The sequence below is a fragment of the Crotalus tigris genome, unplaced genomic scaffold, assembly GCF_016545835.1.
Source record: "Crotalus tigris isolate CLP2741 ecotype Arizona unplaced genomic scaffold, ASM1654583v1 scf7180000017833.3397121, whole genome shotgun sequence".
NCBI lineage: Eukaryota > Metazoa > Chordata > Lepidosauria > Squamata > Viperidae > Crotalus > Crotalus tigris.
The window spans coordinates 2,477,668-2,502,219 of NW_024096661.1; the positions used below are offsets into that span (position 1 = coordinate 2,477,668).

General features: G+C 38.6%; 1 protein-coding gene across 4 annotated transcripts in view; it reads right to left on the reverse strand.

Moving 5' to 3' along the window:
* The window catches only part of BACH2 (BTB domain and CNC homolog 2), a 195,773-nt gene extending 178,057 nt beyond the window's left edge, over positions 1 to 17,716 (reverse strand). For 2 of the 4 annotated variants that reach the window (XR_005556686.1, XM_039343133.1), the window contains exon 1: positions 16,876 to 17,716. The gene's annotated coding sequence lies outside the window, so the exon portion shown is untranslated. Of the gene's footprint in view, positions 1 to 15,254; positions 15,452 to 16,347; positions 16,403 to 16,875 lie in introns of those variants that run through there. The other 2 variants (XM_039343138.1, XM_039343135.1) reach the window with 2 other exon arrangements.
* Between the last annotated feature and the right edge of the window lie 6,836 nt (positions 17,717 to 24,552).

The following is a 24,552-nucleotide window of genomic DNA, read 5'->3' on the forward strand; positions in this document are numbered from 1 at the left end:
CCCTAAAGCAAATATTCTTTGTTTTAAAATATAACAATTAAATAAGCATAGCTACTGCTCAGTGTGTACTCCTGTTACACTTAGAATTGTATTCAGATCTTTCCATACTTAAGATGCACAGAAATCAGGAGTTTTTATTCCTAAATAATATAGTCGACTGCATTCTGCCTATTTAATAACTTTACAGATTTTATTTATATCCTATTTCCCTCCACAAGATCAAAATAGCATACACAGTTTTCAACTTCTCATTTTTATTCCAGTAACAATTTGCGATGTAAATTAGGCTAAGATAATGAGTAGCCAGTCACCTAGTGAGCTTCATTACTAAATAAGAACTTGAATCTGGGTCTCACTAATCTAAATCAAGATTCTGTTTATTATTCCATATTGGCTTTCCCTTAACGGATACAAAATCTAAACAGGCTGAAAAAATGTGACTGAACACAGAATAATTTTGAAAACACAGCGCACGACCAATTTAAAAGCATGTGAAATATAATGGAACACAACTATGTTAAATTAAGCACTTTTATTTTGCTCACATTCATTTTGGTTGATACTTCCCATTTTTATTTTACTTATTTACTTATTTTTATTTATTAAATTTATATGCCATTTATCTTCTTCATGAAATAGACTACTTCAAAAATTTTACACATGAAGAAGAAATTACGAATTAAGACAACAAGAACTTCAATTTTAATAGAACAATATGTAGCTATTCATCTCATGGTATTAATTTAAATAAACAAATGTATCAAAATAGTAAAAAGTATTTTCCAATCATAACCGATCTTAAAGTGTCTTATTTACATTATGCTTTAATAGACTATAGGCAGTCTATTAACTCATGATTGGTTGCTTAGCAACCATTCAAAATTACAATGGATCCCCAAAAGCTACATTAAAGTGGGAACAGTTTAACAGTTTAAACAGTTTCAGAGTTATGGCCGCTGCAGCACTCGCACAGTCATTCACCATTATAACTAACCACAAAGTAACAACACCTTCCACCCTGCCCTTGGGCCTTTTTATCCTACTTCAGCTGGGTCCCTGCAGGCCTTGCACAAGAGATACAAAGCACACTATAAGTTAAAATAATAATAATAATAATGCACTATAGGCAAAATATTCAATTTCAATCTAATCAAAAATGTTTTGACCAATCCATCAAAGGAGAGTGTTCAGTGAATCAATCAACATCTGACATGGAAGAAACAGGGTAATTTTGGGTGCAGCTATGGGACAACCCAAAGAAATATAACAAGAATGCAGCTTGGATAAAGGAGGTGGATAAGAATAAAAAAGAAGTTGAAATGAAAGAACTTGTGATAACAGCAAAATGGGGGAGAAAAGGTCAAGAAAGATCAAGAATTGGTTAGTACTAGTTGAAGATGAACTGCATGGTTTTTGGTTGGGACAGCTGGCAGGCCTACAGCCACAATATCATACGTTTAACAACACATAGTGCAAGGAGGTGAAATTGAAGATTGGTTAACATCTGGTAAAACTTACTTGATAATGAAAAATTCAACAAAAAGGGATGGACCAGACAACTATATATCAATGACCTGCTTACCAACAACTTTCAAATTGCTAACTGTTGTAACTGATGCAGTCCAACAGCATCTAGTTGAAAACAAGCTCTTTTTACCCGAGTAGAAAGGAAAGGACTAAAGGAGTTCACACACAAAGACATATAAAAAATATGGGGATACTCATTGGGTCAAATGTGCCCCTAGTGACTTGAAAATATTTTGGCTGATTTCTTTCCTGTCCCCAATCAGCATACGCTGTGATTTTTCCAGCCATTTATAACATTTATAACGAACAAAAAAAGGAGACCTAAGAAAGAGTTTTGAGACAGTGGATGGAGAAAATGATATATTATTTAAATGCAATGGAAGAAACCTATTCATCTACACAATATAGAAATTACTGAATGCTTTGTTTAAAATAAAAATGTTTTTATCAGGTTTTCCAACCTTTTACTATGCTTTTTTAACACAGATTCTGAAAATCTTGCATGGATTTATTATTAGAAGTAGAAAAACCTCCTGAAACCAATGAGTCATAAGTATCAGAAGAAACCAAGAATGCCTTTTCTTCCACAATTTTCAAAAGTTATTTTCCCTTCCATTCATTAATAGGCGGGGAGTGTATCAGAGCAAACTAGTAACAAGAAATATTCCCTCTGCTTCCTTGGATCAAGCAATTTTGTTGACTAACCCATAAAGTAATTCTTACCAAGGGTAAAAGGCTGGACAGAGATCGGTATTTTAAGGGCAAATGTGATTTGGAACAAAATGACACATAAGGAGCACCTATTGGGAGCATCTTAAAATCATATTCCACCTGATAAGTAAAACTGCTATATATTCAGTATAGAATAATATCTATGTTTAAAGACAACAAAATATACTTTCAGTTTCAAGCCGGCTGTTTGGTAGACAGAATGAATCCGCTATAGACTCCTATTTACTGTAACTAATCCTATTTAAGCAACAAATACTTCAAAAAGAAACAGAATACTTATAAATCAGAAAAAATAGTAAAATTGATTAAACTAATATATTATGCTATTAGATTCCATTTTCAGCCATGGGTGAAACAAAATCAATGGGACAAACACATTATTTCCCTTCAGTTATGAATTCATGCAAAGATAAGTTGGCAACACCAGTGGTGGGATTCAGCCAGTTTGCACTGGTTTGGCAGAACCAATACCTAAATTTTGGTTGAATTTGCTGAACCAGTTATGAGCTTCAGTGTCCAAGCCCCCTAATTCCCAGCACTGTGGTGAGGCGGACTCCACCTTTCGTCCCTCCTGGCTGGCTTGGACCACAAAGCCAATGAAGTGAAGGGCGCCTGGTTGACGGAAGCTCTGGCCTCCCTATGGGAAGGCCCAATGGCCAGGAAGTCCCGCCCCCAGTCCAACTCGGCCGATTGCACACTGAGCAGCAGGCGGTGCATGGGTAGCCCGCATCTGTCTCCAGGGCCGGTAGCCCATTGCCAGGGAGGACTTCAAGGCCTGGGTGGTGTCCGGCCTTTCAGACCAATCATGGTGGTGGTCTCCTGTCCAAATTACCAAACTTATATTAATGATTATCAAGATTTTGTGGGAAATGTTTTAAAAAATTCCCAGAACTATGCAATTCCTGAAAGTGTTCAAAGAGCTAAAAATATTGTCAGAACAATTGCTGTAAGTTCAGCAGAAGTAGAAAAGGGTTTTTCAAAGATGAACATAATATGTTCAGAGAAGAGAAGTCGCCTGTTTCTAATATATCAAACACAATGACTATTAGTCTAATCAGCCTACCTCTAAAGGAATGGGATCCTACTCCTACAGTGAAAAGATGGTTAAGGATAAATCATATAGCCGATGATGCTTAGATAAAAGCGAAGAAAATTGCAAGTGAGGATACCAATCAAGAAGCAATACGGAAATATCTTAAATAAGAGTTTATTTTTAGTCAGGTATTATTTAATATTTTTTCAGTAATATTTTCATTATTTCATTAATTTTTTCATTAAAATATTAATATTTCATTAATATCTTACAATAATCTAGTTTTGTGTACCTCTTTTATTGTTTGTATTTATGCATGAAATAATAAACTACCTTTTGGTATATCATTTTTTTAAACTTAAAATGGTCATTAGGGCAGAGAACCGGTTGTTAAATTATTTGAATCCCACTACTGAACAATACCATGAACTCTAAACAATTCTGCAATTATTGTACTGTGTTTCCCCAAAAACAAGACCCGGTATTGTTATTATTTTTGGTTCCAAAAGATGCATTAGGGCTTATTTTCAGGGAAACACGATATCAGGGTGATCAGCCTGGTCAGGCACCTCAACCCCTGGCATGCATACAAGAGGCGGCGAGTGCACGGGGGCCAATGATGTCTGGCAGCTTCCGCAGCCCACTGGCCCATTAGCCGTGAGTTGTGCAGCCTGCGCAGCACAGGTGAGTTGATTACCTGTCCAAGCAGCAGGCGGAACAGACATGCAGGGGAGAGGCAGGCAATCATGACACACTGCAGGGCTGCCTGCCCCGGCGCAGCTGCGGACAAGCTGAGAGACGATGGGATGGAGTGCGTCTGGATCGCCTGTCTCCTTCCATGCCTCTGACTCCTGCTGATGCCACCGCATGAGCCTCCTATGAGCCAGGCTGCCACACAGTGCGTCCAGATCGCCTGCCTCCCTCTGTGCCTCTGCCTCTGCCTGCTGCCTCCACGCAAGCTTCCTGTGAGCCAGGTGGCCATGCGACGCGGCAGGATTGCCTGCCTTCCCCCACGCCTCTGCTTGGAGGGCCAGCCTGGTGGTTGCAGTGTTCGGACTTACCTGTGCTGTGCGGGCTACAGCTGCTCTGGATATCAACAGCTCCCGCGCTCTTGTACCTCCTGTGCTGGCCATGCCCACCCCACAGGTTTAATTTTGGGGTAGGGCTTATATTAGGCGCATGCTAAAAAATCAGGCTAAGGCTTATTTTCTAGGTGGGTCTTACTTTCAGGGAAACACAGTATATAGTAAGATATACTGTATGTCTCAGTTGCATAAATATGGCAAACATCAGTTAGTTTGAAGACAAAATAAAATCCAAGACTTTGTCAAGAGTAAGCTGTGCAAATTCTTTATATATAATTATGTGAAAAAAGACTGCTACAATAACCACTGAAGAAGGTGAAGCCACTTCATTTTAATCTACTACAGTCAATAAGAATTAGCCCTTTAGCGTTGATCACTGCCTAGGTCCACTAAAAGCAGAAAAATGTTCTAGTGCAGCGGTCCCCAACTTTTACAGCTTGGCGGCTCAGTGGGGTGGGGAGGGGAGCTGGCCTCTACAAGTGGCATGTGTGCTGGCCTGCCACTCATGCAAAGTCAAGCTATGCATATGCGTGGAGGCCCACTGCTCATGCAAGACGAGTTGCGTGCATGGGCGTGTGTGCCAGCCAGCTACTCACATGGCCCAGTTCCACACAGGCCATGGCCCAGGGGTTGAGGACCCCTGTTCTAGTGCATCTGTTTCTGCAGGCCATATTTACTTTATTATTATTTCATTTCAACATTTCGTGTATTTTTAGGCTATCTTGAAAAGTGTTTTTTCGCACACTCACAAATCTAATGGCTCACCAGTGTGGAAACTATGGCTAGGAAAAAGCCCTCAGGAGTGTTCAAACTCTGCTTCAAGTATGTGAACGGAGGAATTCTAGGAATAAAAACCTTCTACATATCCTAAAATTACATTCAGTAAGTACAATTCTTCATTTAGAAGTCTAAGTATCTTGTAACAAATGAAGAAAACATAGGATCAAAGGGAGGGGGAGATTAGGCCAGAGGAAAGGAGCAGTAAGCAATCCATAATTATCTTGTAGATATAAAGCTTGTGAGCTAAAGACCGTTGTGCAATGCATCAACTCTGTTCCTATACAATGTTTCACACTGAAAGCATATTATATTATGTGCATCTTTAGGTATAAAACCTTTACAACATTTCACCCTGACGGTGTGTTATGTATGTACATCCTTAAGTATAAATCCAAAACTGCTTGCACTTTACTAGTTTAACATAATAGTATGTCTGCCTTTAACACATCTATAATTTTGAAGTGTAAATAAGATAAATAGGTTTTGAAAGAGTCCATTCTGAGAGCTCATATTCACTTCAGACCTCTGACAATTCCTAGTCAAATTCAGGAGAGCTGTCACTGAATGCCCACAATACAGACAAATGTAAGTCTTCATTACATGAAATTTGACTGTAAGTGACATTCCAGCAGATGCACGGCAGATTTTTGCTCCAAACATGCAGCTCAAGAGCAATCCGAAAAGAGAGGGAAAAAACAACAACAACACAACACTGTAAGATTAGGGCACTATTCAAACAGGAAGAAAGCCACAGCAGCATAAAGAACTTCTTTCAGTATCAAAGCACTTTTCTCACAATCTTCAAGTGTGTACTCTCCTACTGCAGATGACTTAAATTAAGGTAGGCTGTGCTGCAGTGGACCTGTGAGTCAGCAAGAGCTGCCTGTAGGAAACCGCTGACATTTTTAGAAGGCTCACAAAGAAAAGTGTGTGTGAGTGCGTGTATGCTCACAAAGACCCACATGCACACACACGTTTCTACCCAGGAAGTGTGGGCACACATACAATTAACATGTAGAAAACCAATTCTCATTTCTTTATTTACATGTCCAATTCAAAGAAATCACCTCTGAATGTTAGCTATAATTAGAAGCTGCATTAAGTCTTCAGAATCAATTTGTTTAAGCATTATAAAACAGCTCAAACAAAGCGTCTGAATAACTTCTCTTTTTGAAAAGTGAAAATCTGTCCTACATGAAAGCAATATGCCCTTTTTATTTTTAATGAGTGGGAAACTTACTCTGAATTAGAGCACTCAAAATATTTAACACTTCAGCTGGGAGATTATTTTCTAAGCAGAGGTGTAAGGTTAATTTCTAGAAAGATTGATGCTGGGACACAATCTCTCTTTATAACAAAGTCTCGTGACCTGGAAGCCCTTTATCTAATGAAAAATGGAAGGAAGGGCACATTGACTCACTAATAAGATTATTACAATGTCATTCAAAGTCATCCAATTTTAGATTTCAGATTTGCCAAAAAGGCAAGTGAGAACAGGAATATTGCAAAATATAGCTCTCTAAGATGTCATTGTAAGAGCTTCACTTTAGAACACTTACACAGTTTCAATATACTCCACAATACAAAGGGTCACACTTGTATTCTTTGGAAAAAAAACATGCATTTATAAAAGATGTACAGGGATTAAAAGGGCATTCTACTATCCATAGGAGAGTTGGTGTAACATAATGGATATCAAAGAGATGGCACAGAGATTTTTTCAGAAAAACATTTTCACGATCCTTTTTTAAACTAAAAATCCACTGTTTATGAAACTAATAATGTAACAATGAATTACTACATCTGTTCAAGTTCAGCAATTTACATGGTGCAAATAACCTGCCTCTGGGAAAAACATGTAATTTACATATATAAGTACATAAACATCTAATATCAACCCCCAATCAGAAAAGACCATTAGGATTTTTTTCCTGTTTAATATTTTTCTAGACATGTTTGTTCTGGTGGATAGAGTGTTCAATATAGTCCAGAAAATATAAATGTAATCCACAACATCAAAACATAATAAATGATCTTGAACAAGCAGTGTCTTTCTCAGTTATCTTAAATTTAAAATATACCTGGAGTAGTCATTCTTTGAACAGAATTATGGAAACCAATAGGGCAACTTTATAATAAATTACTAGATGTGAGTGGCTAACTACTCTATGCATGAGGTAAGATCACATCCAACCACACAGTTTTATATTATTCCCCATCCCAATAGACAGGCATTCAAATACTCTGAGCTCCAGACAGAAGAGCAGGACTGAAGTGGAACAAATAATCATGAGACACTTTACAATGTGGATCTACAAACACATAATGAGATAGTGATAAAATGTCTTTAAGACATCTGAGCCTACAAGGTAAGACTGGGCACAAAACTGAACACATATAAAGGTATGTACCTCTGCTGATTTCTACAATTGCTTAAATGTTCCTTAGAATAAATAGCTTGAACCTTTCATTTCTGTAATCTTAATTAAAGTGTATGATAAAATATCAAAAACAGAATATATCAATCTATGATAAAGAGCTTATATCTCCATAACACCATTCATGAATACCAATGGAAAGTATTTAATGATTTCAGTCTAGATATTGATATGAGGCCTTAGTTTAATTTACACTTGTATAATTAACAATTACATAACCAGTTTGGTTTTTTTTACTTGCAGAAAGATGAATATTGCAATCCTAAACACATATTTAATACAGAAGAATTTATTTTAGAGAAAATAAGATTGTATTGTAACTTGAAAAGCGTTTAGAGAATGTAGAAGTACAGCAACAGTACTGTGAAAAACAGACTCCCTAAATCTCAAACAGGGAGAGGAAAATTATCTATTTTAAAAACTTTTACAGAAATTGCCAAGATTATACTCAACTTATATAAAGCATGGAATTAGGGTTTATTTTTAAAATTAGTTTTCCTTTGAAGAACATGTATTGTGCATTCTCTTTCTAACCTGATAAATGATCTTACTTAACTTCAATTTCTGCTCATTATTGATCACAACAAAATGTATGTGCATTCCTCTGCTTTGTTTGTTTGCTTTCTTGTTCGCAAATGATAATTTCTGCTCCAGAACTGGCAGGCTAAGTATAATGCTTTTCAACACACCACAAAGATGCTTCAGTCTAACTAGAAAGAGGAATGCAATTCAGCTGGCTAAACTCATGAATTTTACATTTTCTTGAAGCAAGCTTCAATATGGATACTTAGTTCATGCAGCTGTCAAGGGAGGGGGAGGAGGAGGAGGAGATGCTTAGTATATATAAAACAATGACCAAGTTTTGCAACTGCTGAGTAGACATTATTACAGATGTGACGAACATTAATCAAATTTAGAATGGAAAGGTGGAAATTTAAATAATCCAGAATAATCTGTTATTGTGTCTGACATAAATAGGATAAATATCAGCATTGCCAACATATTAATTTCAACTACTGAAGCACCAGTATCAGTTTCCTAGCAAAACTCATGGTGATAATTGTTATTGCAGGCTATCTCCAGATTAGTCATATTTGAGGGAAGATTTAGCTGATCAGAAGACATACAACCAGATTCATAAGGGATATAAACATTACATGTTGAGACATTATATTGAAACATTACTTAAATGAGATAACAAAAATAATAAAATCTTTCAATAACACAAAGCAAACTGATGCAGTGCTTCAAATTAAAACAATGTCTGCCTGGAATTCTGGTGGGAACAAATGAGAGCATTTTGCTCCTATGAGGATTTTGAACAGAATAAATTTGGGCTAGCATCTGTCACTTGGACAATAAAAAAATGATGTGAGGCAGAGGAGGGAGGTTTTGACTTACATAGTAAGTCTTTTTTCTGTATTTTTTTTTTTTAATGCTCTATATTTCTAAGAAGACCATCCATTTAAGCAGCCAGGCAACAGTTATAAGTAAATGAAGGCTTTAATGATTTTTTTTTTAAAATAAAAGGGCAAGGAACCTCTTATTTTACCACTTAAACCACTGAGTTTCTGAAAGTGGAAGATTAAAGAGCGAGTTTACCTCAACTTTGATTAATCCCTTTATTTACATTTACCAGGTGATCCAAAATTCTTAATGTTATTTGAAGTTTTAAAATTTTTGGGACACCCTGTATATTTGTGTGCATGTGTGTGTGTGTGTGTTTGTTGGAAATCACACATTTGTCTATTTATTGGGGAAAAATAATCTCATATTTAACTCATATTGCAACAAATTCTATTTTTCTTTGGAGCATTTGTATTACAGATCTCCGGATGCATAATTTGTTCATATTTTGACCTTTTTAAGGGACTTTGCATCATTTTAATACTATGAACATTAGATATTATAGTTACTCAAATCAACAGTTAGCTCTTGCAGTGATGTCACATTCAGATACATTCCACAAAATCCAGGTGGATTTTCAGCAAACATACTCCACTTAGGACCACTGATGTTACCCTGCTGGGAGACAGCTGTCTGAAACTTCAATTAAGGCTACTGTGTTACCCATGGGGCACTCCTGGCTCATAAATCTGGAACATCCTCCAAGACCTTGTACAGAAAACAATTTAAAAATGTATAAATAAGTTTATAATCTGACAACACTTCAGTTGAAAAAAAAATGTTCCATTTATATGAGATAATACCTTGCCTTATCTTGGATTCTTAACCCTTCCCATCCTTTATTATTAACCTTTAACAGATGTGCATTAGGAAATATTAAGATATAAACCTCCCCAACTGAGACTGGCACATGTATTTCCCATGCAGACATTTGCCAAATCTTAATCATATTTCCATACCATCCATAATCTATAGAAAGCAGTTGTTGCATTAATTCCAACAACTCATGTATTTCAAATACAGCGTCTAAACATATGGTCTAAATACTCACACCTTCCCACTCACATTTTGATTCATTTTCATATACAATGCCTAGCAAATTACCTACTACAGAACTAAACATTTGCAATTTTTTTATGAAGCTATGATGCTGCTCTGTATATTTGGGTGTAAGGACAAACAAGAACCAAATATAGAGGAACAAAATTATAACAAATTTAACACTAGAAGAGTCATAAAGGCCCTCTCTAGCATTCCATAACTAGCTAAAACAATTGTTCCACAATGCTTTCTGCCTGAGCTGTTTTGTAATGCACATTTTCGGGGGTGGGGGTGGGCCTTTTCTTTTAAAAATATATTTTAAGGTTTTCCCCCCTCTTACAACATTTTTATAATATACCCCCTAATGTCTCTTGGGATTTAATTTAGATCAGTGGTTCTCAACCTGTGGGTCGGGACCCCATTTGGGGTCGAACGACCATTTCACGGGGGTCGCCAAACCACGCTGTCCGCCATTTTTTTCCCTTTTCCCTAGCTGTCCTACTCCCTCTTATTGGTGGCCACACCCATTTGGGGGTCACCACAACATGGGGAACTGTATTATGGAGTCACGGCATTAGAAAGGTTGAGAACCACTGATTTAGATAATTATACAAATTCACAAATAATTATGAGAGTGACCACTGCTCATATTAACAGAAAGTGAGATTGCTGTTAGCTATGTTCTTGAAGCGCTCACTTGCAATATAACAAGGCCTGAAAGTTTCCAGAGTGTTCAGCTTCCCCAAAAGTTAGCTGTAAAAACATAGCAGGTTCAAAAAACACTGATCAAGTTCTTGATCCTGATACCAAAATTTTCAGGAATCATATTCCTGAGGCTTCAGAATTCTTGTGATTCTGATGTCTGGAAAACCAATTTTCTTTGGAGCTTGCAGCCAACTAAATTATGTGAGAAAAGAGGAGATGGCTATGCTGGTGGTGAATAAAGCTAATTAGATATCAATTTGGAATATCAAAGAATTTGGGTGTACAATTCCAAAATGGGAAAGTTCAGTTCTAAACCCTGTTGCCTAATTGAACAGTCTAAAGTGAGAAATATCAATGCAGGTAAAGTAGAAATATCAAAGATATATTTTAGGCATACAGAAGTTCAGAATACTTTTCTCTAAATACAAAAGTTCATGCAAACTCACACAGCCATATCAGTAACTTTTTTTTTTAACTTTTTACCCTTCAGTTTAAAAATCTTTTTTTTTGCTATGACGTACTGAATAGACATCCCCAACTTTGGACATGTGATAATAAAAGTAGGATTTTCAGCAATATTTAAAATACAATACATAGTTACATTTATTTGAGTTCATATACACTATTTCACTATATTGCAAATTTAAATCTGAAACGTTTGAAAATTCTTACAGAAACAGACGCTGCAATTTCATTTGACATGAAAAAGCATCAAACATGCTATTTGCGCTCATTACTCTATCATAAGAAAAAGCTTTGTTAACCTACTTTCCTATTTTAGATTGCTGCGATTTTATAGCACTTTGCTGGAAGTAAGCGTGCACTGGATTGCACTGTACATTTCCCACACATCTATCTAGTGACAAGCAGCAGCATAGTCATTCTTCCAGTCCTCAACCTGTCTCTCCCGCCTATACTTTCCAAACATTAATTAGAGCTAGATTTTTATCCCAAATGTTGTTTGCATTTCTGCACTGTAGCTCATCAATGGAACTCAACTGAAAACACCCAACATCTCCACACCATTGCTGAAGGCACTATTTGTGCAGCTTGAGAAAAGGAAGCATGTCACAAAACAAGTTACACTTAAAACTCAGGATACAAACAATCAATCCAAACTCTTATTCCCACACTTATAATGCAGGTTTTTTTTAAAAAAAAACACCCTTCTCTTTAACAATGTTGCTGTTAAGTGTTAACATTTCCAATGCAACACCTGATTTCTAGTTATACTAAGAGGAAGTTTTTAAATGTGAGGGAGATGTGATGCCTTCTAGTAATGTCAGCATTCTTTTTGGAAAAAAAATCTATGTCTGTTGCCATACTTTATTTCACTACAATAACCTAGCATTTCATAATAAAGATTGGTTGTCTTTAAATCCACACATGGATTTATGCAGGTGAATGCAACTGTACGAAATGCTATGAATATCAAATTGTGTACAAATCAAATTATATTCCCATATCAAAAAGATACCTGAATGAGTTTCAAATGGGTGGACATTATATCTTTCGCTTTAAAACTAATAAAGAAAATAGTTAAAACAGTGGATTTAACAAAAGATTCAAGACAAGGAATTCAAAATACTTTTTTTAAAAAACAAAACTACAATTTATGTTTAAATTCACGCTGGTAGATCTTAAGGGTCACATGGCTAGCATCATGAGCAAATACTGATTCATTCATACATGTTTGCATACAAAGTTGAGAATACTAGGCAGAGAAAGATAAAGTCTCTCTCCTAACTCTCAGTCTGCTCCTTACTTACAAATTTTGTAGCTGCTTTCAGCAGTCATACCTTCAAAGGATTTTATGGCTAAATTTTGGGCAGCTGATTTCCTTAAAAGTCTTGTTCCTGCAAGACTTCCCATAACTTTCTATAACAGGGGTATCAAACTCACTACATCAGTTGACATGTGGCGATGTATCATGACAATGGGATGGGCATGATTTTGGCATGATGCATCCAGCCCGTAGGCCGGCAGTTTGACACCCTTCCCCGTTCTATAACTTTCTCAGTTATAGATCCCTAAGCTGCAGACACAGTCTAGGTTTTGCACTCAAATGACTCTATGATGGGGGGGGGGGATTTCATGAACTGGGCATTTTAGAAATGTCAATAAATATAGAGTGGGAAACCAAATAGCAAAGTAACTATGATACCTGCACAGCATTACATCAAACACTGTATCCCACCTGGAAATTGCATTCCCCCCCCCCCAAATTTAAATTATGGTGTTCAAATTAAGCAAGACTAGTTCTGGCTTGTTTCAAGTGTTAGCCTCAATTAAATAACATTCTGATTTTTAAATATACTAGAAAGAACACTTCTGCTTTAAAATGGAACAATTATCCCTTGAGTGCACAGATAGTCCTTGATTAACAGCCATTCGTTCAACAACCAGTCAAAAGTTAAGCTGCAGCCATCACAGTGTTCTGCGGTTACAGGATCTCCATTTGTAATCTTCACCACAGACAAGCAAAGTTAATGGGGAGCCCGGCAGGTGATCACTAATGGCAATCACTTGAAATCACATCTAACAACTATGTGAGATTTGCCTAACATGCTTAACAACTGCATTGCTTAGTGATGGAGTACGTTCCCTGTGTCCAGTTCTTGTTAACGAAGAGGACAGATGATTACAATGATTAGAGAGAACATATCCATTACGTTCAATGAACTCATTGATATAATGCTAATCAAAGTAGTTTAATATTACTTTGAAAGATCCCATGGCTACCTAGGAGCAAAACATCCACCTAATTTGTTATCTCTGTTTCTTCATCATTGTATTACATGGGAACTATACCTGTCTTTTATTAAGTGTATTCTAGATAAGTAAATTTTATATTAAATATATTCTATAACTTTATATTCAATTATTTTTATAGAGCAACAAAGAAACTACAGATTTGTAGTTTAGGATCTTTATATCCAATATATTTACTCAGAAGTAAGTCCTATTGTGCTACACAGGCTTCATCTCAGGCAAATACACACAGGATTGTAGATTCAGGAGAGAGTAAAAAGCATTATATAGTAAGACAAAAAAAAATAGGTAATATGGTAGCTATAGGAACCAATTTATTTATTAGAGAAATGTATATGACACCTGACTCACCACACCAATACAGCCAGATTTATTCAACACCGTGTGCAGAATTAGTACCCATCAAACTTTTTGACCCATCTTCTAAAATTTTACAATAAAAATAAAGATGTGGCATGATGTAAAATAAAATCTCAGCTTCTGACATTACATTTAATTGTAAGAATGCCTCTGCACTTTGCACAAATCCACAGACATATGAAGAGCATTCAGATGCTGGGCAATTGTAGCCTGGGTTTTTGTTAGCATGCAAATCCACAAAGACAAAGTTGGTGGTAATAGAGGGCATTAAGGGAGCCTAAGGGGATGATAAGGAAAAGCTACTCTAGTGTAATTTGTTTTTTGTGTTCTGTAACTGTGCAAGTGTGAGAGATGGTGCTCACGGAGGGGGAGCTGGTGTGATGGACTATAGTGAACCAGCACAGAAAGGAGGGAGCACATTCCAGAAAGGCGAGAGGGACAACAGGCAGCGTAGCCCAGAGCTGGTTAGGAGATAGAAGAAGAGAGTTAGGCTAGCCACTCCCTAGATTAGGGTAAGAGTAATAAGGGTTTGATCTGGCAAGATTCTGTCTCTTGTGTGTAAGCAAATAAAGAACTGAATTGCTCTTTGCCATCTCTGAGCTTATGACAATAAGCCTTTTCATAGCAGCAATTTTGTAAGAGTTTTCACAAAATTCCAAATGTATCTTTATTGTTATACGGTGACTCCTTGAGATCCAATGCATAATCACTTCATCAAGTCTGTCAAGAATTGAGTTTTTGAATACTTGTGTCATCAACTCTATTATCCAGCTACCTTGTCCTCTTTTTCAACTACCTTTGAGTTTCTCTTCCAGTGGTTCTTACTTTCACATTATATGCCCCAAAGACTGAAGTTAATGTTCATTATTAATGCTTCCACTTTAGCTTCTAGTTTTACTTGTCTCTTAGTAAAATCAATCCAGGTATCTCCTAATACAAAAATATTCCCTAAACTGGGGGCATTAATTTACTAAATTTCACGAGTCCTCTAAGTAAAATTGCATAAGACTTCAGTGTGCTGTCCAATGTATAGACTTTATGCTATATAATATGTTAGTTTGCAAATACTACAGTTCACAATTACTTTTCAATAAAATTTTCTAAAATTGTGTTTGCAACTGTTACCTCAGTTTAAAAGTTTATTCCAGATTTGTGTGGACTACCATCATTGAAAGCCTGATGAATTCTTTTAAACTTCACTTAAACGTGTTTTAAAAAAGACAGCCACTATGTTACAAAAATAACCTGTTCCACAAAAAGAGAAGCATGATTTCATATTTAGCTTACTTCCTAATAGTCACTGCAGTTAGCTGTGTGGTTTATATGTTACATTTGTAATAATCTGGGAAAATCATTGCAGTTCACATCTCTCACCTTATACCTGAGTCAGTGGGGAAAATGCAGAGTCTTTCATTAGGCATTATCTTCTTCAAACATCCCAGGAGGCAAGGAAGATATTGCAGTGGGAAGTAATTACCCTTTTGCTGTGCAACTCAGCAGATTAAGGTGATAGAGGAGCCACAATTAAAAACTAAAGACTGCCTATAGACAAGAAAGTGCCCACTTATTCTCTTCACAAAGATGCTTCCTCTAATTAAGTCACTCTGCAGTTCAGTTTGTATAACTAACCAATACATCAAAAACTTAGCAATCAGTGGTGGTATGTCAAGTAGGCATACTTACACACACACACACACACACACAAATTGTTTTTCCCTATAACTGCATTTGCCAAGGAAAAGAATGAAGACAACCCAAAGGAAAATAATGAAACTAGCAAGCTTCAAAAACAAGCTGTCTTTAAACACACAAGAAGGTGTAGTATAGTAACCTCACCTCCACATGGAGTGGTGTGTGTGTGTGTAAAGGAACTCAGCGCTGACCAGACTGATATCACAATGCACCTCAGAATGTGAATAGGAAAATCTATTGGAAGAACTGGTATAGAAGCCCCGGGAATAATGAAGCCAGCTTTATGTGCCTTGCCTGTGCAAGACAGCTTTAATGGGTTTTCTGGCAGGAAGCTTTTAGCCACCCAGACTGAATAAACAAACACACACTCTCGCCCATCCTTCCTTCTCTTCCAGCCCCTCTTTTATTCCCCCCTTCTCCCACCAGCCTCCCCGTTATTCTAGCCAACGCCAAAAGGAATCTGAGCAGGTCCCCCGCTTCCCTTCCAGACCAGCCTCTTTCTTTATTGCAACTTGTCTTAAGGCACGGTGAGCTTTTCCCACCTCTTTGGAGAACCACCACACGACGTTACTGAAGTCCTCTAGGTTCTCTAGAGTAGAAGGACCAAAACTACAAGGCACCCAAAAAAAGCACGAGCGTAAAATGACGGTCCGCATTTGATAGCGTCCCCTCCCTCCCTCTCGGCTTGATAAAAGGGCTTCGCAACCTGGGGGGGGGGGGAGGGAGCGATTTCTCCGACCCTCCCCCCCGCCATTCCTTCTGATGCCAGACTTACTATTCTGAGCTCCTCCTTCTGCAGCTCCTTCAAAACAGCCATCCCTGCTCGGCTCACTCATCACTTTTACTCCAGCGCGACGGGATAGAAGCTTTAATACAATTAAAACTGACCCGCCGTAATCCGCTCGCTCCCTCTCACTCCACACACACACACACACACACACACACATCCCTCCACTGTGCTCCTCCCCAACCCCCTATAAAAGCCACCCTTCCGCAGGTTCGCTAGTAAAACTAAATCGACGCCGGTCGTACTGTCCGCAGCGGGGCTGGCGAATGCGCCGCACCGGTCAAGTGTGGAAGCATTTCCAAGCCACGTCCAGCAATGCAAGCGTGCTCTTGCCTGTGACCCAGGAGCATCTCCCGACAAGCCAAAACCCGGGAGGGGAGGGGAGGGGGGTGTTCCCGTCAGAAAAGCGAAATCGGCAGCCCCGGACATCAAACTTCGCCTCCAGCCTTCGGAGGGGGAGGAAACCGGGAAACGGGGCGAGAGGGAAAGGAGGGGGAGGAGAGGGAAGGGGCTCACCTTTAGCACCGTAACTTTCGCTGGCTCCGCGTGTTTTCCGCAAGTGTTTGAAAGGAGGCGAAAGAACCTGGGTGGTGAAAGCGACCCGAATCTCCTTTGAGGGCTCTCTGGTTGCTGAGGTGGTCTGGCGAAAATGTGCATCGAAAAAGGGTCACAAGCCGATTCCTTTGAAACAAACCAGCAGCAGGAGCAGCAGGAGCAGCAGCAGCAGCGACCAAAAACAAACCCAGCTGCTTCCCGAGGCAAAGTCTTGCAGAGAAAAGGGGGAAAGGGAGGGGGGAAAGTAACACATATGCATATAAAAGGGAGGGGGCGGGGAGGTGGAAGAGGGAAATTAGAGGAGGAGGAGGAGGCGGAGGCTGCAGCAGCAGCAAGAAGGGTGATGGGGAGAGAGAGTGTGTGTAATGGGGAGGAAGGGGAGCCAGGCAGAAATTGCTCTGCCGCGGAAGAGCTCGGGGGGCTGTCTGCACAAGGCGGCGGCTCGTTGCTGCTCCTGCGGCCCCCGTTCTGTAGGCTACGCTGACTCTCCCAGTGGCTCGCGCTCTTCCCAAAGGAACGCCGCCTACTCGCCTCAATCGCTACATTGTTGACATTCGCAGGCTGACATCATCCTCCTCCCGCCGCTGCCGCTGCCGCCACCACTACCGCCACACGCGCGCGCGCGCACACACACACATATGCACGAAGAGTAGGAGAACCCCGCCTTCCCCCATTCACAACAACGGCACGCAAGTCGCGTTGCGCCGGCTCCTAACGGGGCGGGAATAGGCCAAGACTGGAGTAAGCCCTCTTTGAGAATAGGGGTTCCTGCGTCGAGATTCTCTCCGAAGGTTCTTTTTACGCATGCGTACACCCTCTCCAGTTTCTCCGGCGCGGCGCTTTATCGTTCTCAGCTCCCTCCTCCTTTTGTATTCGTGCAACTTTTGAGAGGCATACTGGGAATTGTAGTCCTTCTCCGCCTCCTCCTCTCATGTACGGTAGTTGGAGGAAAGCTCAATTGTGATGGAAAATCATTGTTAATACCTCTTTGGTACTGCAATTAGTTTTCTTTGATTCTCTGAAGTAGAGATAGGCATCGTTGCGCTCGTGGGCGCTAATACTCCTCAGATACTTCCTTTGTTTCTTGGAAGGCTCTTTGTCCCGACTGACATTTGATTTTTTTTTAATTGAAAACTTAAATAAGAAATCCAATATGCTATAAAAAAAAGCACAGGCTTGAAGTAGGGTTATTTGCAGAAATATTTTTGGGTTCCAGAAAGGAACCACTAATGGTTGTGATCATTCTGAGCCTTTGATCAAATTCACTTTCTGATGTTTTTTATTTTTTTTATGACCAGCCATGACTACAATAGCAATAATTGCGTGAGTGTGCCGACAGCATGGTATCAACATTTGTACACTGGGCCCTAAATGACAGCTTTCTTCTGAATAATAAAAAAGCATGACTCAATAGTCTTTAGCATCTGTTAATACTTAATAAAAATTACTCGGTTTAAAATGAAATAAAGTAATAAATGGTAATAAGTGTTATATCTTGATGAGTAATAAAAGGCATTATAAATCGAGAATGCTTAGCATAATAATAAACATCAATAGCATGAATACATATTCTTCTTGGCCATTAAGTAAGGACTTATTCTAAATAGTTGGATAAAAAAATATCCCCCCACAAAGAGAAAACAGAATAAATAATTTGCATTATTAACAAAAAAAAGGGGGCTAAGCCAAAGCCAAGAGGGAAGAATCTCTGGTGCTCCAAATTATGTTGGACTCCAACTGTTGCCCCATTAACTAGAAAAAATAGGCTTTCTGGCCCATTAGAATCTGAAGTTTTAGACCTGTCATAAAGTTCTTTAACTTATAAAGTAGATGCCTTTTATTACAGTAGAGATTATAGTTGGTTTTTTGAAAATAGGGGAAATATTTGTTTATTTAATTCTCTGTCACCCAATACCAAAAGTTTGTTTTTAAGATATTAACATCATGGCTATTAGACATTCTTTCAGTTGGAAGAGATCATCTCTTTTGCTGAAACATGTATGCATCATCATACAATACCAGCAGATGGCAGGCATCATCTTAAAAGAGGCATTCCTCTTTTATATTCTGCCCATATAAATTATTTTAGAGCCTGCTTTTTTGTGATGACACAATAACTTATCCTCTTTATTGCACCATTAGTTTTCCACAACTAGTATTTCATAACTGAGAGTGTGCTTTCAAAACCTATGACATAGAACCTGTGGTTTTATATATTCACTAGAGGTATACATATGTCTGAGATAAATGCAAACAACGAAGCCAAGAATTATGAAAAATGAAGTCCAATAACTTCAGTTGTAGGAAGAATCAGGTATGACCAATTTGCACCAGCCATGAAGACTGACCACAGAAGTTACATTAGTTTAGCATAGAGCCAAGAAGATATTGATCAGGCTTGCAGATTATACTAAGCCACAATTTATTCGACGTTCATTACTTGGGTTCATAGATTGTGCAAGCCAAAATTCATCAAACCTCCTTTGGATGTAGTGCAAAGGGTGAACCCAGTCAGACCCAGCAGTTATTGCTATTTTAACTAGACCACAGTTTTTACATTAAACTTTGCATAGAAATGCTGCAGCTCTTTATGTGAACCAAGAATGTCCTTAAAGAGGTAGAGATTGAAAGCCGTAAAGAAGACACCTAATAAGCAATCAATGAATGTGGGTATTGGAAGATCTGGAGTATTGGTGGACTATGGAAAGCTTGATGCTCAGATCAAGCAATATCTTACTGCATTCAGCACTTTTGAGGAGAAATGAATGGAATTATATGTCATTTTGGAAATGCTGCAGCATGGAAATCAAGATTTATCTGAAATGCTGTTACTTTCATGGCATTCTGACAAACATGATTCATTTTTGTTAAATACACATGTATGAAGATCATAAAAGATGGTTTTCATGTAAGTTATGATGAAATTTATGACCAAAAAGCATGTTTATTTCCCTTTGACCTAAAAGTGATTATAGACAAGAGATTTCAGCTATGTTCAGAAACATAAACCCTAAGTATTTAAAGGAAACATGTAATAAATTAAGGCTAACAACTTTTGAGTGGAATTAGGGCAGAAATCATATATGCATCTACTTATGTGTCTTTTCTATTGGAGACATTGAAAACTTCTGAGCAGATTTGAGTATACAGTATATTAAAATTGTACTCTTCGGCATCTTCAGGAAATTTTCAGTTCAAAATGATTTTTTCTGCATTTTAATTCATCAAAGCTTCTGTATTCAATTTGTTCTTTCTGCAATTTCACAGAAGAGCAGGCAATTCGCTAAAGAATGAACAAGTTTGGATTTCCTTCCTTCCTTCCTTCCTTCCTTCCTTCCTTCCTTCCTTCCTTCCTTCCTTCCTTCCTTCGTTATAACTGTAGCAGATGGGATAAAATTATTTGCAAAGATATGAAGATACTAATGAGGCTAAGGGAAAAGGTTGGAATAATGAGGCTGAGTGAATAAAAATCAAGAACTGATGTAGGTCAATGAAAAGAGGAAATTGGTTAGTTATATTATGACTTGCTTTGTGCTGGCAAGATCAGAGAATGGAAGGAAGGAGGCAGGAAGGAAGGAGAGAAGGAAGGAAGAAGGAAGAAAGGGATTTTCTTTGTCTCTCCCTCAGACTTCTGATGCATATATTTGATGCATATATTTGCATATATTTTAGAATGATTCCGAAATGGGGAACGTTGGTACTCTATTCTTTGGCATCCTAGGCCAATGCCTACTTAGTCCAAGCTGACCCTAATAGTAAGTCTAAATACATTATCTTTTTGTTCCTATTAGTTATTGTTAATCCACAGGCTGAACAAAAGTGAGATTTTAATAATAGAAAAAAGGTCTCCAATGTAGGAAAGCTTTTTTGCTGCCTTTTACAGTGCTTTTATGAATACATGATAGCTCTTAAAGTATATGAATATGATGTGAATAATTCCTTATAAATTAGGTGAGTATATATATATATATAGTCTCTCTCCCTCTCTCTCGTACAAGCACATGTGTGCGCACACACATACACATACCCGCACACACACACAAAATGGTGCACTGTGATCTTACTATTTATAACCCCCCTGGTAACCATGGATCTGTTCCTATCCCTGAAAAAATACTTCATACATCTGCTGAAATAGGATGTATTCCATGAATGCTTTATGCCTTAATAATGTGGCTAGTCTGTAAAGTATCGTAATAGTCCTCACTGATTTTCAGGTGCACATGATTGGGCTGCGAGATGCAACTTCTTGAGCAAGCATATTTGGCTTAGTACTATTTATCTAGTAAAAGGACCCACCTAAAACCTTAAAAATCAATGTTCTGAATCACTATAGTACGCATATGTAATTATCTTCAAGAGATAATTTAAATGCTGGTTCATATGTATTGAAAGGGATTTTCTTTCATTGTTTTAATCCAAACCAGCTTGAAGTGTAAATGTTTTGATTAGAAATATTAGCTTTTTTTGTGACAAGCTATTTCTCACTATGTTGCTCTGAAATTTAAACCATTCTTTGTTTCTTTTTCTGTGTTTATGTCATAGAGGCATTCTGATCCATGAAGAACTAGACTATGAAACTGGGTAGTAAGTTGTACCTACCAGCAGTGTCAGCATTTGAAATTAAGTGGCCAGCATCTGAAGAATAATAAAATTTATTCTGTAGACCTTCTTTCTCTCTCCCTCCCTCCCTCCCTTCTTCCCTCCATCCCTCCCTCCCTCCCTCCCTCCCTCTTTCTCTCTTGTCTCATCAATCATTAATCTGAGGGTACTTCAGAAATTATTTGTGATAACAAACTCAATGAAGTAGTTTTTTGAACAAAAAGATTACACATAATACAAGGAAAATATGTATCTAAAGTAAACAGTGTTAAGATTTGTAATCCTAAAATAACGTCAAAATAGCTCTGTCATCTTTTTGTCATATTTGCCAGAAGGATGTTGACTTTTCCAAATGCTTTCCTGTTGGTTTTGTTACCTGCAACATTAGCCAAGAGTCAAAGTATAAAATCAGTGTTCCTTTTAGGAAATCCCTTACTCATTGCAAATAATTTAAAATACAAATTTTCCCTTGTAAAATTTGTGCAATGTATTTAGAGGATATCTCCTCTATCAAAAATCCATTGCACATTTGTTCTGTAACAATTCTTATAAAAGTGATGCCAAACAGCAATTAATAAACTATTATTATAAAGAGAACTTTATTTCACTGCAAAGTTACTGCCCAGTACATTCCTTCTTCCTTGAGTGTGCATATGCAGAAGCATGTATATCTACAGTATATCTAATGCAGCATTACTCTGTAAATATAATCCTGAGCAACACACTGCATACTTTTCAAAACAAGGGTTTCATCTTTTGTTCAGGCTGATGCAGGTTCTTTATTTTGAAAGGAAAGGGAGACTTTCTGGTAAATGAAAAACAATACTCTTCCCCATATATAATAGAAAAAGTCACAGAATGGTGCTGGGTACACTTAAAGAACTAAATATTCTATTGATATGTTTTTTAGGGTGTTGGTCTAGGAATGGGGAAACTGAGGTTCTCATCCCTCTTCAGCCGCAGATGGGTGACTTTGACCCCATTGCTCTCTCTTAGCCTAGTCTACTTTCCAGGGTTTTGTTGAGGGCACAAATATGAGGGAATGCTCTACTTACATTATGCTCTGGAATGAAAGGTGGGGTATAAGTCTAATAAAATAAGCAAAGAGGATTATTGTGTGTGTGTGTATATATATATATATATATATATATATATATATATATATATATATATATATATATATGTGTGTGTGTGTATATATATATATATATATATAATCCCACGTAAAATTGGAAGTGTCTTGGCGACGTTTCGACGAAGTCCCATTCGTCATCTTCAGGCTGGTGCTTTCAGCTTCGTGCTTTGAGCAGCAATGTGTGGTCTTAGCTGTTTCTTCCTTTTAACTGCCAGTGGGGGTATGAACTGATTGGGTGGGAGCTTGGCTGTGTTCTGATTGGGTGGAGGTGTGTTCTGAATGGTTAGGGGCTTGGCTGTGCTCTGATTGGCTGGGGGAGTGTTCTGTTTGGTTGTGCTCAGGTTAGTCTGAGTTGCAGAGGGGTTTAAGATTTTGGGCTGCCTTGCTATTTTCTGGCTTCGCGTTCGTGGTCGTGTCTCCTCTTCATGGAGGGTGTCAGTTTGCTTCATGTATGGATTGGAGGGGTTTAAAATGATGGCCAATCAGAGCACAGCCAAGCCCCTAACCATTCAGAACACACCTCCACCCAATCAGAACACAGCCAAGCTCCCACCCAATCAGTTCATACCCCCACTGGCAGTTAAAAGGAAGAAACAGCTAAGACCACACATTGCTGCTCAAAGCACGAAGCTCACCAGCCTGAAGATGACGAATGGGACTTCGTCGAAACGGCCAAGACACTTCCAATTTTACGAAGAAAAACCCGAACAGCCAAAGACCTACATACAAATACATCGCCTGGAAGTGGCCAGCAAATTAGTGCCTCGCCTACTTAGTGTATGTATATATATATATATATATATATATATTAAATCTAATAAAATAAGCAAAGAGGATTAGTGTGTGTGTGTATATATATATATATATATATATATATATATATATATATATATACACACACACTAATATATATATATATAAAATAGAGACCATTGCTGAAGATGATAATTTATAACAGAACTATGATCCCAACTCATAGTTCAGAAATCCCATTATGGATCCAATAAATCAGACATGTCAAACACAAGATGGTGAAGTGGTTTCAGTGGCAGGCAGTGGGGCTGCCTTGGCTGTACAATTTTGTGGTGGCCATCTATGCAAACACATTCAGTCTTAGCTCCACAAGGCCGTCTGGAAACAGTGAGGAACCAGCCCCTGCCACGTCGCCCCCACCCCCTGGGTGCATGCTGGGGAGGTTCATCCTTTGTGAGGAATGAAGAAATACACCATCGCCTGGAAGTGGCCAGCAAATGGCCTCGCCTACTTCACATATCCGGCTTGATGGGCTCCGGGGGAGAGGTTTCAGCAGGCAGTGGGGTGCTCTCCTCACAGAGTCGAGAGGGTGGCGCGAATCCAAAAAGAAGCGCGAGGCCGCCCAGCTCCCAGCCTGCCTGGTTTCAGCAGGCAGCGGGGCGCTCTCCTCACAGTGCCAAGAGCTGAGCCGGGTTGTGCGAATCTGATGAGAAGTGCAATACTGCCTAGCCCCCAGCTTGCCCAGTTTCAGCAGGCAGCAAGGTGCAAAGGTGGCAAGCTTCGCACCGCCTGGCTCAACCTCTTGGCGCTGTGAGGAGAGCGCCCCGCTGCCTGCCAAAACCATACCCACCCCACTCTATCCATGCCCACCCAGTAGGCCGCACCCACTCTGGCTACACCCCCCCACCCCCCCAAGGGAAACCGCAATGCTGATGCAGCCCTCAATTAAACTGAGTTTGACACCCCTTCAATAAATAGTTATCCTTATCCTCCCCTCGCAAAAAACTTTTGGGCATATTTTTTATTGTTGGCACATCATAGGACTATAACACTCCTTTTGTACAAAGGTAAACTACATCAAAATAGCAGCAGCATAATAAGGCCAGAGGTTTTTTTCCTCACTCGTATACTTTTAAATTTAACACTGC